The 15,169-nt window shown below is 46.3% G+C and overlaps 1 protein-coding gene and 1 pseudogene across 2 annotated transcripts in view; both read left to right on the top strand.

Annotated features, from left to right (window-relative positions):
• The window catches only part of LOC310780923 (synaptic vesicle glycoprotein 2C-like), a gene marked incomplete at both ends in the record, with an annotated part of 86,363 nt that overhangs the window by 39,798 nt on the left and 31,396 nt on the right, over positions 1-15,169 (top strand). The gene's annotated exons all lie outside the window — the stretch shown is intronic.
• On the top strand, positions 4,607-12,228 carry LOC310781560 (DNA excision repair protein ERCC-6-like pseudogene; annotated as a pseudogene). Its single transcript has 2 exons — positions 4,607-7,340; positions 12,005-12,228. The product of its transcript is annotated as a DNA excision repair protein ERCC-6-like pseudogene (transcript).

The following is a 15,169-nucleotide window of genomic DNA, read 5'->3' as shown; positions in this document are numbered from 1 at the left end:
TGATACTGAACGGCACCACAAGGAGGAACTTAAGGAGAAAGAGGAGCTCTTTAGTAAAGTTAAAGGACCCATCAATGATACTGAACGGCAGGAACTTCAGGAATCACTGAAGCTCTTAAAGGAGAAAGTGGAGCTGTTGAATAAAGTTAAAGGAGACCGTGAACAAACAGCAGAACACCTTAAGGACCAGGCCCGACACTTAGAGAGGCAGATTAATGAAGAGTTTAAGAAGCTTCAGCAGTTTCTTCAAAATGAAAAGGAGGCCAGGTTGGCTGCACTGACGGAGGAAAAGGAGCGGAAGAGTCAAGTTATGAGGGAGAAGATTGACGGTCTGAGCAGAGACATAGCAGCAGCTCTTTTGTCCGGAGTCCCCCTGGACCCCCTGCCGAAGGACCTCCAGCTTGTGTCAGGAGCTCTGATAGACGAGGCCAAACACGTGGGCAACCTGCGCTTCAAAGTCTGGTGCAAGATGAATGAGATGGTCTCCAAAACTCCCGTCCAGCATCACAAGGAGGAACTTAAGGAGAAAGTCGAGCTCTTTAGTAAAGTTACACGACCCATCAATGAAACTGAACGGCAGCACAAGGAGGAACTTGAGAAAGTGGAGCTCTTTAGTAAAGTTACAGGACCCATCAATGAAACTGAACGGCATCACAAGGAGGAACTTAAGGAGAAAGTGGAGCTCTTTAGTAAAGTTACAGGACCCATCAATGAAACTGAACGGCATCACAAGGAGGAACTTAAGGAGAAAGTGGAGCTCTTTAGTAAAGTTACAGGACCCATCAATGCAACTGAACGGCATCACAAGGAGGAACTTAAGGAGAAAGTGGAGCTCTTTAGTAAAGTTACAGGACCCATCAATGAAACTGAACGGCACCACAAGGAGGAACTTAAGGATAAAGTGGAGCTCTTTAGTAAAGTTACAGGACCCATCAATGAAACTGAACGGCATCACAAGGAGGAACTTAAGGAGAAAGTGGAGCTCTTTAGTAAAGTTACAGGACCCATCAATGAAACTGAACGGCACCACAAGGAGGAACTTGAGAAAGTGGAGCTCTTTAGTAAAGTTACAGGACCCATCAATGAAACTGAACGGCATCACAAGGAGGAACTTAAGGAGAAAGTGGAGCTCTTTAGTAAAGTTACAGGACCCATCAATGAAACTGTCCGGCATCACAAGGAGGAACTTAAGGAGAAAGTGGAGCTCTTTAGTAAAGTTACAGGACCCATCAATGCAACTGAACGGCATCACAAGGAGGAACTTAAGGAGAAAGTGGAGCTCTTTAGTAAAGTTACAGGACCCATCAATGAAACTGAACGGCACCACAAGGAGGAACTTAAGGAGAAACTGGAGCTCTTTAGTAAAGTTACACGACCCATCAATGATACTGAACGGCACCACAAGGAGGAACTTAAGGAGAAAGAGGAGCTCTTTAGTAAAGTTAAAGGACCCATCAATGATACTGAACGGCAGGAACTTCAGGAATCACTGAAGCTCTTAAAGGAGAAAGTGGAGCTGTTGAATAAAGTTAAAGGAGACCGTGAACAAACAGCAGAACACCTTAAGGACCAGGCCCGACACACAGAGAGGCAGATTAATGAAGAGTTTAAGAAGCTTCAGCAGTTTCTTCAAAATGAAAAGGAGGCCAGGTTGGCTGCACTGACGGAGGAAAAGGAGCGGAAGAGTCAAGTTATGAGGGAGAAGATTGACGGTCTGAGCAGAGACATAGCAGCAGCTCTTTTGTCCGGAGTCCCCCTGGACCCCCTGCCGAAGGACCTCCAGCTGGTGTCAGGAGCTCTGATAGACGAGGCCAAACACGTGGGCAACCTGCGCTTCAAAGTCTGGTGCAAGATGAATGAGATGGTCTCCAAAACTCCCGTCCAGCATCACAAGGAGGAACTTAAGGAGAAAGTCGAGCTCTTTAGTAAAGTTACACGACCCATCAATGAAACTGAACGGCAGCACAAGGAGGAACTTGAGAAAGTGGAGCTCTTTAGTAAAGTTACAGGACCCATCAATGAAACTGAACGGCATCACAAGGAGGAACTTAAGGAGAAAGTGGAGCTCTTTAGTAAAGTTACAGGACCCATCAATGAAACTGAACGGCATCACAAGGAGGAACTTAAGGAGAAAGTGGAGCTCTTTAGTAAAGTTACAGGACCCATCAATGCAACTGAACGGCATCACAAGGAGGAACTTAAGGAGAAAGTGGAGCTCTTTAGTAAAGTTACAGGACCCATCAATGAAACTGAACGGCACCACAAGGAGGAACTTAAGGATAAAGTGGAGCTCTTTAGTAAAGTTACAGGACCCATCAATGAAACTGAACGGCATCACAAGGAGGAACTTAAGGAGAAAGTGGAGCTCTTTAGTAAAGTTACAGGACCCATCAATGAAACTGAACGGCACCACAAGGAGGAACTTAAGGAGAAACTGGAGCTCTTTAGTAAAGTTACACGACCCATCAATGAAACTGAACGGCATCACAAGGAGGAACTTGAGAAAGTGGAGCTCTTTCGTAAAGTTACAGGACCCATCAATGAAACTGAACGGCATCACAAGGAGGAACTTAAGGAGAAAGTGGAGCTCTTTAGTAAAGTTACAGGACCCATCAATGAAACTGAACGGCACCACAAGGAGGAACTTATGGCCCAATTCCACAGCAGCTAGTAGCGCGGTCCCGCTCCGCTCGACTCGACTTTTGGTCTCATCCCACCGTCAAAAACCGGCCCAGCTCGGTTTGATTTTAGGCCGAGTCGTGCTACTTTTGGTCCCTGCCTCGTCGGGGTACTTCGGGCTGGCGAGTAGGTCCCAAATGGTGACGTAAAACTCTGATGGCTACTGATTGGTCAGAGAGAATCGTGTTTACTCTGTCTACTGACTGTCAATGCAATGCTGGCGGCTGCATACCAGTTTAGTGGTCTTACCTTATCTTCTGTTATGTATATTTCCATCAGTATTTTGTGTCGCTGCCTTCACCTCCGGTGAAATAAAATCGTGGCGGGTGTTCAATTGTCTGAGAAAAAAGTCCGCTGCTCGCTCAGGGAGCTCTGTAGCTGAGAGGAGGCTGCAGCGCTCCGCTAGGCCGCAGCGGGTGTTTGGAAGCCCCAGTCTTGCCTGGTGAGAGGCTGCGGGGTAGAGGCTTCACTCTGTTGCGCCTCTCCCGTCCCCGCACAGCACAGCACATGCCTGTGATATCATTCTCTTGGCCGATTGTCACATTTGCCCATGTACACTGTAGGTCATTTAGAGGCACCAGTATTTCATAAACAGTTTAAAAGTTCTGTGGATGGATTTAATTGTAACGTTATGTTATAGCCGAAGGACAGATATGCGGTCGCTATTTTTAGACGACCAGCTGTGGGCGGGGGCACATGATCCGCGGTGGAAGCAAAACGTCAATAGGGCTGATACGATTAGAGCCGAGTGGTGACGAGCTGTACAGGGCAGTAAAATGTGGTGGAAATGAGCCATTAAGGAGAAAGTGGAGCTCTTTAGTAAAGTTAAAGGACCCATCAATGATACTGAACGGCAGGAACTTCAGGAATCACTGAAGCTCTTAAAGGAGAAAGTGGAGCTGTTGAATAAAGTTAAAGGAGACCGTGAACAAACAGCACTACACATTAAGGACCAGGCCCGACACACAGAGAGGCAGATTGATGATGAGTTTAATACGCTTCAGCAGTTTCTCCAAAAGGAAAAGGAGGCCAGGTTGGCTGCACTGATGGAGGAAAAGAATCAGAAGAGTCAGGTGATGAGGGAGAAGATTGACAGTCTGATTAGAGACGTAGCGGCTCTTTCATCCGGAGTCCCCCTGGACCCCCTGCCGAAGGACCCCCAGCTGGTCTCAGGAGCTCTGATAGATGAGGCCAAACACGTTGGCAACCTGCGATTCAAAGTTTGGAGCAAGATGAAGGAGATGGTGTCCAAAACTCCCGCCCAGCATCACAAGGAGGAACTTAAGGAGAAAGTGGAGCTCTTCAGTAAAGTTAAAGGACCCATCAATGAAACAACGGCACCACAAGGATGAAGTTGAGAAACAAGCTCTTTAGTAAATTTAAAGGAACCTGACATAGAGCTGTGCCGAATTTTGTGCAATTCGGCACAGCGCCACCTACTGGCAACACAAAAAGTGGTTTATCTTGAGAACCCCTTGTCCGATGGTAATGTCGAGATCTTGAGTTGCCCCGGTCATTGACATCAGTTAATTGGATACTGTGACAGCATCACCGATGTCACTGTTGACATTTTGACATCATCATCATCAGTGATTTATGACATCAGTGATGTTATTATTGACAGTAATTTATTGAGTGGCATTACTGATGACATCACAACTGCTCAAGTGACATCACTGATGACATCATCACTGATGATCACTGATAATAAGGCCAGTAGATGATGGGATTGGTATTTAACAGAGCTCTTCCCTCAGGACGACCATAAGGTCTCTGGACTCTGCACAAAGAACAAACTCCAACAATGCCAAAAAGGAAAGGTTCTCTACTCTCCAATCCTGAAGCCAAGCGCAGGAAATTAGCTCATGCTAGCGAAACACCTGAGGAGTCAGATGGCATTAATGCAAGTGAGAAAAATAAAATGGTTATGGCACAGCAAGGCTCAGAGAGTAAGGATGAAGAGTTTGTCAACATCAACAACAGCGGCTTAATGCTTTTCAGAGAATTACATGACAATCTGTATGAGCACCAGAGAGCTGGAGTAGCCTTCTTGTACAGTCTGTACAGAGACGGCCATAAGGGAGGGATTCTGGCAGATGACATGGGCCTCGGGAAGACCATCCAGGTCATCTGCTTCCTTTCCGGCATGTACCGTGTTCAACTGGTGAAACACACGCTGCTTGTCATGCCAACAACAATCATCATAAACTGGACCAAAGAGTTTGCCAAGTGGGCTCCTGGCATGAGGGTCAAGGAGTTTCACGGCATATGCAAGGCGGAGCGGAACAAGAATTTGAAGGAAATTCAGAGCCTGGGTGGCGTGATCATCACCACGTACCCAATGCTTATCAACAACTGGCGGCGCCTGGCATTCCACTGTGGCCAAAAGTTCAAATGGGACTACATGATCCTGGATGAAGCACACAAAATAAAAAACAGCTCCACAAAAACAGCCAAAAGTGCCGACTGCATACCCGCCAGAAACCGTGTTCTTCTAACAGGCACTCCAGTCATGAACAAACTGAGAGAAATGTGGGCTCTCTTTGACTTTGCTTGCCAAGGCACGCTCCTCGGCACCTCTAAAACGTTTAAAGTGGAGTATGAGAACCCCATCACACGTGCCAGAGAGAAGGACGCAGATCCTCGAGAGAAGGCTCTTGGGTTCAAGATGTCTGAGAACCTGATGGCCATTATAAAGCCCTGCTTCCTCCGCAGGACAAAATCTGAGGTGCAGAAGATGAAGAGCACACAGTTGAAAGAACAACACATAGAAAAGGATGGCAAAGTCCCGAATCATCCCAAAGAAGTTGGGGCGGTCATGCCAACACTGACGAGGAAGAACGACCTAATCGTTTGGACATACCTGAGCAAGTTGCAGGAAGATATATATAGGCAGTTTCTTTCAACGGACCATGTCAAGCAGGCGCTGATGACTATGGCGTCGCCTCTCGCTGAACTGGACATCCTGAAGAAGTTGTGTGACCACCCAAGACTGCTCACTCAGCAGGCTAGGGCTCAGTTAGGCCTGAAGAGTGCAAATGACACCGAAACAACCGACGGAAAATTAATATCAGAAGAATTAATATCCGAGTCCGGAAAGCTTGTGTTTCTGATGGCGCTTCTCGAGAGGCTCAAACAGGAAGGTCACCGCACACTCGTCTTTTCTCGTTCCAGAAAGGTTCTTAGAATCATTCAACAAGTCCTGGAAAATAGAGGCTTCAAAATATTGAGACTGGACGGTACGATAACTCAGCTTGCCGAGAGAGAGATGCTCATCTCGAAGTTCCAGACAGAGGAGCAGCACTGCGTCTTCCTCCTGACCACCCAGGTAGGTGGAGTTGGAATCAATTTGACGGCAGCAACCAGAGTTGTGATCTTCGACCCCAGCTGGAACCCAGCCACAGATGCTCAGGCTGTTGACAGAGCATACCGTATCGGCCAGACTGAAAACGTGGTGATCTACAGGCTGATCACCTGTGGGACGGTGGAGGAGAAGATCTACAGACGGCAAATCTTTAAAGATTCCCTGGTCAGACAGGCCACTGGAGACATGAAGAATCCATTCCGCTACTTCAGCCAGCAGGAGCTGAGGGGGCTCTTCACGCTGCAAGATACAAGATCCTCTTCCACGCAGATGCAGCTCCAATCCCTGCACTCCAGACACAGGAGGACAGATCCTAAGTTGGATGAACACATCGCCTACCTCCATGACATGAATATGTTTGGCATCTCTGATCACGACCTCATGTTCTCTCTCAACGACCATGACGAGGCCACCGTGGACCAAGAAGCACACCACTACAACGAGGGGAGGGTCCAGAAGGCTCAGGCATTGATGAAGGCCCAGTCGCAGATGCAAACGCACCTGACTGAGAGCATGGCATCGAACACAGAACCAGCATGGCTCAGACAACCGGTTCAACACAACAGGGAGTGGTCAAGTGAGAAGAAACCAAGAGTTAATTTTAATGTGGATAACTCCTGTGAGAAAAGAGATAAAGAAGAGCTTGAGCAAAGTAGGAACGTCTCCCATGTTGCTGAATTGGATGGATCAATGGAGTCGGACACCTCGATTATCACTACCAAGAGGAAAAGAACAGCAGTGATTTATGATAGTGAGTTGGAAGATGATGGGCAGCAGAGACAACCAACCTTGATGAATAATTCCAGGCAGCAGGAGCCTCCACACATGTGTTTCCATGAGTCTGATAGGGAGTACCGTCTGACTTACCAGACCACCGCAACGCAATTACCACACTGTCAAGGCCTCCCTACCTTGCAGCCACGACCTCCCACGGCTCCTAGCTATCCAGCAACATTCTTACCTCAACAGTCTACAAGTTGGTACCAGTCTGGGCACCGACCCGTTCAGCCTCCGTATGGCATAGCAGCTGTACCTGAGCAAACCTACAGGGTACCTACTACACCAACCACCGTGCAGCCACCGCCTCCCAGGACTCCTAGATATCCAGCAGCTGTCTTAACTCAACAGTCTACAAGTTGCTACCAGTCTGGTCACCCACCGGTTCATCCTCCCTATGGCCTAAGAGCTGTAGCAGAGCAAACCTACAGGGGACCCAGACCAACCATCCCCAACTTAAGCTACCGTGCCCAGAGTGAATTTGCCCAACTCATAGCAGTGAAGAACATCCTGAAGGGTAGTAAGGCTGTAATGCCTTACTGCGCTCTTACCTTCTCTCTCTCTCTCCTTTTCTCTCTCTCTCTCCTTCTCTCTCTCTTTCTCCGTTAACGGAGAGAGAGGTCTCCGAGCAGTCTCCTCCTCCGAGAGAGAGGAAAAGACCTGCTGCATACGGGACACGCCGACACAGTCCGCGGGAGAAAATACACTCTAAAATCTAATTGATTCTCATGACTTTTGCAATGACTGTCAAACCTAAATTTATATACTTTGCGACGTTCATCATCGTTCAAATTTGACTGGTAGCTTATTAACATAGGTTCCTGTGATGTGATGAACTCAAAATGCTAAATAATAAAAATATATTTCTGGTTTCCAGGGACTAAGTTATTAACCTGATATGACATGTTATGTGATATTAGTGTAATTAACAATTATTAAACTGATATGACATGGTATGTGATAGTGTAATTTACAGTTATTAACCTTATATGACATGTTATGTGTGTTATGGGAGTTACCAGGCAGGGAAATGACACCACCATCTCGTCTATTTTACTCTACTGCCAAATACTTACTGCACTTTGTGCAATAATCAAGTAATCCACACTTACAGATGTTCACTTTACTGACTGGACCTAATGCACCTATATAAGTCTATATAGGTCAAATAAAAAAATCATACAAGAAATTATTAAAATTGAATATTAAAATAAAAGCACTGTAAATCGAATTGGATTATTGAGGAAGATTGACAGCCCTAATGATGTCACAATTACCTAAAATGGCCTGCGAAGCGAAGGCCTAAAACATAAAATATCGCTGTTATAGTGCAAAAATGTGGCAGGTTGGTATAATCTTTTGTTTCTGTGTAGTGGGTGACATTTCCAACCTAATGTGCAAAGTTTGCCTGCTGTGGGCCTCATGGTTTCTGACATGCATACTGTTTTACAAAAGAATAATAAACATAGCAATTACAATAAGAACATGAAGTGTCTGTGTATGAGTGACCAAATTGTGTTCGATTTGACATCAGTACAGACAGTATGGGCGGAGCCACTTCCCACACAATACCTGTCAATCACAGTGTGTGTGGTGGGGCGTCCTCTTCCCACACAACGCCTCTCAATTAGGGATGGGCATCGAATTTCGAATTTTCGAATAATCGTTATTATCAAGGTCGACTTTTATTATTGAAATTCGAAATTCGAAAAAAAAAAAAATGTTGCATTGTCTCCCCTGATTCTAAGGCCCAATCCCAATTCTTTTCTTAACCCTCAATCTTAACCCTCAAGCTCAACCCTCAATCTTAGTAGCCCTCAAAACTAAGTGTTAAAGGTCCCATTCCGTGCAAAAGCTGTTTTGACTTGTAAATGCATATATACTGCTGTCAGCCCTCCCTGTAATGAGTGGTCACACGCTCAGAACTGCCACAGTTGGATTTGTCCCTATCCAGCGTCCCTCTGCAGTCTCCTCCAAGCCACACCCCCAAACGCTTCGTTTGCCCAGAGGGGAATCTGGGGGAATCGGGACGTCACTAGCTTCCTCCTGCATACTGCGCGGGTCTCTCTCACACAAGCTACCTGCACCATTTAGTCTATAGCCACAAAATTAACACTTCTAGCTGGAGCGACGCCAACTGTACGTGATCCAGCAACCGCAGAGGTGCATTCGGTAAGTCTAGGCATTTTGAGATGTCCTCTTTAGCGTAGTACCGTTTAGTTAACGATAACTCGCAACCTAGCGTGCTGGTCCACAGACGCTAATCTGATTGGCCGCTGGGAGCCTGGGGCGGGCTCTCCCTCAGCGGCCAATGGGAACTGTTAGTTCTGAATATATTATAGAAACAGGCCGTTCTTGGAAAGCGACCAGAAGAGGGAGTGAGAACTCCGTCACAACAAACGGGTTTGCTATATTTTCGACAGATTAATCCAGAATCATGTTTTATGGACCAGAGACACACGTTTTTAAGAGGTTACAGCTGCACGAATTGGGACCTTTAACGTCAATAAAGACCCGCAGACATTAACGTAATTCCCTGGAATGCGAGACTTAACGAGCCAGTTACATGGCATTGCATTCCTAGACATTGCCGTTTGCTTTTATTTGGTATGTTACATACAATTGGCTAAATTATTAGTTAATTCAGTTAGATGATATTGGAGCAGCGCAGCCATTTTTTATTTTATTTTATTATTATTTTTAGCTGGAAGTTTTGATACGGCCACACAACCAGGTCAAATGGGCGTGGCTACATAAGGTGAATAGGTCAGCAGTTGACCTGGGCAAATCCATCTGGTGTAAAAAAGTATGTGAAGTGATGTCACCCAACTGGAAATTATGTCATGTAATTGCTTGACTGTGATGTCATCAGGTAGTTGTGCTGTAGCTGTAACAAAATTGTGATTCATCATCAACCAAAAACCACAACTGCGAGTGACATCACTGATTGCATTGTGACATCATCAGTGCCTATGACATCATTCTGATGTGATCATCAGTGAGTGATGTCATCAGTGATGTGATTGTTGGTTACACTCGGGCAATTGTGACATCACTGATGATGTCATAGATGTATATATGCTAATGAGCTCATATAAATTGTGACATCCTCAGTGATATCATAAAGAAATGCTGCCATAGACCTTATAATATAATGTCACAATGTCTATGACCACATTAGCATATTATGCTAATGTGGTCATAGACAGTGTGACATCGTCAGCGATGTCATAAAGCACTGATGCTGTCAAATACATTATGACATAATCAGTGATGTCATACACATTGTGACATCAATGATGTTATAAAGCACAACAATGTCACAGACCTATGCATCTTCAGTGATGTCATAACCCCTCCCGGCTAGTGATATCATAGACATTGTGACACCATCACTGTCTACCTGGGTATAATTTTTGAGTAACGACCCCCAACATTATAGCCTCACCTTCACTGATGATGTCACAATGTCTATGATCTCATTAGCATATTGGTCTACCACATCTTCTTTCGTGTAACGTCAGAGGTCCAACTCGGTGTCGTGTAGCCATGCCCGCATCTCTGGTCCTAAGTCGAAGAGGCTGGCTTCCGAGGGTGGTCTATATAAGGGGCAGATGGTGATTATATGGTCGGCGGTCTGCTCAGGGTCACCGCACTCGCATGCCGCACTGTCCGCCAAGCCCCACGTCTTCATTGATGTTTTAAAGCCACATCATCAATCCTTTATGACATAACGATTGTGTCACAATATCTATGACATCATGGATGATCTCACAATGTATCATCAACAGTGCTTTAATGACATCTATGATTATGTGACATCACTGAATTGATGGTACTGTCTATGACATCAACAGTGCTTTATGACATCACTGCCGATGTCACAATGTATCTGCCCTCATTACCATATCAGGTCTATGACATCATCGGTGCTTTATGGTATGCATGATCATTGTGGAGGGCTGTGTGTGAAGAGACAGACACATACAGATGCATTATTGGTGATGTCATAAAGTAGGCTAATGATGATGTCATAGACGTTTGCCAATGAGATCATAGAACTTGTGACATCCTCAGTGATATCATAAAGCACTGCTGCCATAGACCATAGATATATATAAAGGCTAGATGGCTTAAGGCGGAGTCACCAGCGTCGTTGAACGGCCGCCATCTTGCTACAGTGCCTTTCTGGTACGTTCTATGGTAGCTGGTGACCTGCACAGACAAAAATACTCATAACTCGCTGAAATCTTGACGGATTTACAAACGGTTTGGTTTATTACAAGCATATTCCGTTCCCGAGATAGACCAAAAAAAAAAAAACACACTAAAAACACTATTTTTTTGATGGGCTCCAAATTACACCAAAATTAAACCGAAGCATCTATGCCATGAGAGGGATTCAGGCACAACGTTTCATGCAGTTTCATCAATTTCCCTAGGAGTTATGATCATATGATGTTGCCATACTAACCCAACAACAGATGCTCATAACTCCTAGTAGCTCCCTGTAGCAAGATGGCCGCCATGCGACGACGTCGCTCTCCATTGGCCGGCAGCGCGGGTAAGCTATCTAGCCTTTATATATATCTATGCCATAGACCTTCTAATGTGGTCATATACATTGTGACATCATCAGTGATGTCATAAAGCACTGTGTTGTTGTATGACATCATCCGTTATGTCATAGACATTGTGACATCAGTGATGTCATAAAGCACGATGTCAGAGACCTATGCTAATGAGGTCATAGACATGACATCTTCAGTGATGTCATAACCCCTCCTGGCTGGGCTAGTGATGTCATAGTCTTTGTGACACCTTCACTGCATCAGTGATGTCCTGTGGTGTTTTATGGCATTGTCCCCTCCCGGCTGTGATAATTATGTCAGACATTCTGACATCATCGGTGATGTCAGAAACCGTTCCCTGCTGGGGCTATAAGTAGTGGGAGGTTAGGCGCTCTAAATCAAACAATGACAAAGATAACTGTACCATGTGTTTTGCCTGTCGAGCTCTCCCCGCGTGACGGTCAAACCAGCAACCACAGGATGTCTTCCTCCAACTTTCTCAAAATTGTGAACTTAATCTTCAATGCCTGCATCTTTGCGGCAGGTTCAATTTTCCTGGTTGTCGGAGTGTTAATGATGCACTTGACACCCTCTTTTTTGTTCATGCTGAAAGAACTAACGGGCTACATTCCTGTACAGTCCCAGCTTGATGGCACCTGGCTCATGTTGGTTGGCACCGAGCTGATGCTCATCGGGTTCCTGGGCTCCCTCGTCAAGTGCGAATATATCATGACTTCCGGGATCCTGTTCATATGCTTCCTCAATAAGGTTGCTGATATATTTATAGTCCTCCGTGGGGCTTTGTCCATTCCATTGCTGATTCCATTTCCAGTATAATGCTATACTGTCACCTATCAAGGATGAACACAAAAGCAGACAACCAGGAAAAGGCAAAAAATATTGTCAAAGTTCCTGCTGGCTTTGTGGGGAACAGGCAGGCAGGCAGATGATCCTGGGAACGCGGAAAGAAGGTGGCAGGCAGGCAGGAAGATCCTCAAAAAGTAGTTAAAGTCCATTTCTAAGCTTAGACTACGTGCTGGCTACAAACCATCTGTTGTGGTTCCAGCAAAGACGAAGACAGACAAGGATTATTGTAGGGAGGAGGTAATGGGTGGTGGGTGGGAGGAGGTAATGGGTGGTGGGTGGTGATGACCAGCAGGTGCTGATTCCATTCCGGGGCGGCTATGGCTCAGGAGGTAGGGTGTGTCCACCAACCAGAAGCATGGTTCAATCCCCGACTCCACCAGTCCGCATGTCGAAGTATCCTTGGGCAAGACACTGAACCCCAAATTTCTCCCGATGGCTGTGCCAGCACCTTGTGGGGCAGCTGGCCGCCTTCGGTGTGTGAATGGGTGAATGTAGGCACATTGTAAAGCGCTTTGGATAAACGCTATATAAATGCAGTGCATTTACCATTATGATGCGCAGGTGTGCAGAGACACAGGTGCCATATCCCTCCCAGACGAGGTAATGAATACCGTGACCACGGTGGCGAGAGTCCAGGGCCGTTTCTCAATACCAAGAACGCATTCTTGTTCTTGTGTTCTTGGGGAGAACGTTCTTGCTAGTCGTTCTTGGAAGAATGAACTTGCGAGGTCACAAGCACACATGACGCTGTTGGCAGTTTGAGACGATGCGTTCTTGAGGGTATTGTGCAATACCAGCGCAGAGGCCGCCTGCAGTACTACACAAATAAAAAGCTCAGCTGATGTAGATGCAGCCAATTGTGCTTTGGAACTTTTTGCCATTTTTCGCCATAACTGTTCGTAAAGTGGCACTTATTGAAACCTACTACATTACATACATTACGTTGAGTTGCTTCTCTTGTGAGAAAGGAACAGATTTTGCGGATGTTGTAGAGGGAGAACCTACAGGAGCGTGCTGTCGCAGCTATGTTGGATGAGCAAGACAGCTGGTTGTCAAGGATCACCCCAAGGTTCTTAGCTGTTTGGGAGGGAAGTACAGTGGTGTTGTCAATGGAGATGGAGAGATCTGCGAGAGGGCAGTCTTTCCCTGAGAGGAAGAGTAGCTCTGTCTTACCAAGGTTGAGCTTGAGGTGGTGGGCAGACATCCAGTCGCCAATGTCTTTGAGGCATGCAGAGATGCGAGCCTCGATTTGAGTGTCGGAGGGGGGGAAGGAAAGGAAATCAGCATTGGGTGTCATCAGCATAGCAGTGATAAGAAAAGCTATGAGAAGAGATCACATAGGCAAGAGATCTGATATAGAGAAGGAAAAGCAAGGGGCCCAGGACTGAGCCCTGGGGGACACCGGTGGTAAGAGGGCAGGATCTGGAGAGGGACCCTCTCCATAAGACCTGGTATGAGCGGTTCGAGAGATAGGAAGCAAACCAGGAGAGTGCAGAACCTGAAATGCCGAGGTCAGACAGAGTGGAAAGGAGGATTTGGTGGTTGACTGTATCGAAGGCAGCAGACAGGTCAAGGATGACAAGGACAGAGGAGAGGGATGAGGCCTTAGCAGTGTGAAGGGCCTCTGTGACAGCAAGAAGAGCTGTCTCAGTGGAGTGAGAAGCCTTGAAACCTCTCGGCCTGTCTCGGAGGAGAGTCCCCGGATGGGGTCCATAGCTGGACCCCTACAGTACACAAGGTTCCTCCTCAGCCAAGTCACTGAGGCAATCCATGTGGCAATCCATGTGGTGGATTGCCACTGTTGCACTAGAATCTAGTGCAACAGTTTGGCGACAAACAGTGACTTTCTTGACATTAGCGTTGGCACCCCGTGGCACAATTCAAATGGGATCAAAAAGGTAACCTTATTCTCCGTCCACCGCCATTCATATTTTTCGCAGCGCTGGTACAGGGAGAAAGCAGGAAGTGACGTTTCACTTTGGCTCTCTATTGCCGCATACGGCTATATTATACACTTGTTTTTAGTATTGTGTGACACATATACTTTCAAGTCGTACATACATTTTTGGATTCTTTTTTTATTGCAACCGAACACTGATGATAAAATGACAGCCTCTTCTCGCTTCCATTCAACCCCACAGCGCACTATAAGCCCCTAACATGAGACCCTTGCTAATTTACATAGTTTCCGAAAGTGCCTGTAAAGCGAGGTATCATAATGAGACAGACCTGCAATCTTGAGGCAAGTAGAGGTTTATACGCTCTGACCTCTGTTTGAACCCTGCCGGAAATCACAAGTCCAATCTCAGCAAGATTCATTCATTCAAAACGTGTCCGTTCAGACGCAGCAGCACCGTTACCCCTCCCCCTTTACTACACATACAAGCCCAGTGTGAGCGAAGCCCATAAAATAAATGAGGTGGTGACAGCAGATACCATCTCCTCCAGCGCATGTGTTCTAGAGAGCTGCGCGGGCCTGAAATCTCGGCCCGAGCCCTCCCCGGCCCGTGACATGCAGGCCCGTGCCCGACCCGGCCTGGATGAGTCATGAAATTAATTGGCCGAGCCCGTTGCGAGGCCCGACATCAATATCACGATATGACGACACATCTCTTTCTCCCTCTCTGTGCATGCTGCCGCGCCGCTGAACTCGTTGGTCCAAAACGTTGCTAGATTGTGTTGCCTATAAAGACAAACACTGCAGCTTTCTCTCTGTCTCTCTCTTCCCCTCTCACACATGCTACCGTGGCCTATCAAAATCCACACATATTGTCTCGAGAAAGAGAACGTTAGATCGTTTAATTGCCAACAGCAACAATGCCCACAAACTGAAACATTATGTCACTCAAGCATATCGAAATTAAAACAGCAGACTTACCGTTTATAGCTGCATTGAATAACGTCACATTAG

This window comes from Poromitra crassiceps (genome assembly GCF_964638095.1).
Source record: "Poromitra crassiceps genome assembly, chromosome: 8".
Taxonomy (NCBI): domain Eukaryota; kingdom Metazoa; phylum Chordata; class Actinopteri; order Beryciformes; family Melamphaidae; genus Poromitra; species Poromitra crassiceps.
This window is presented reverse-complemented; position numbering and strand designations above follow the sequence as displayed.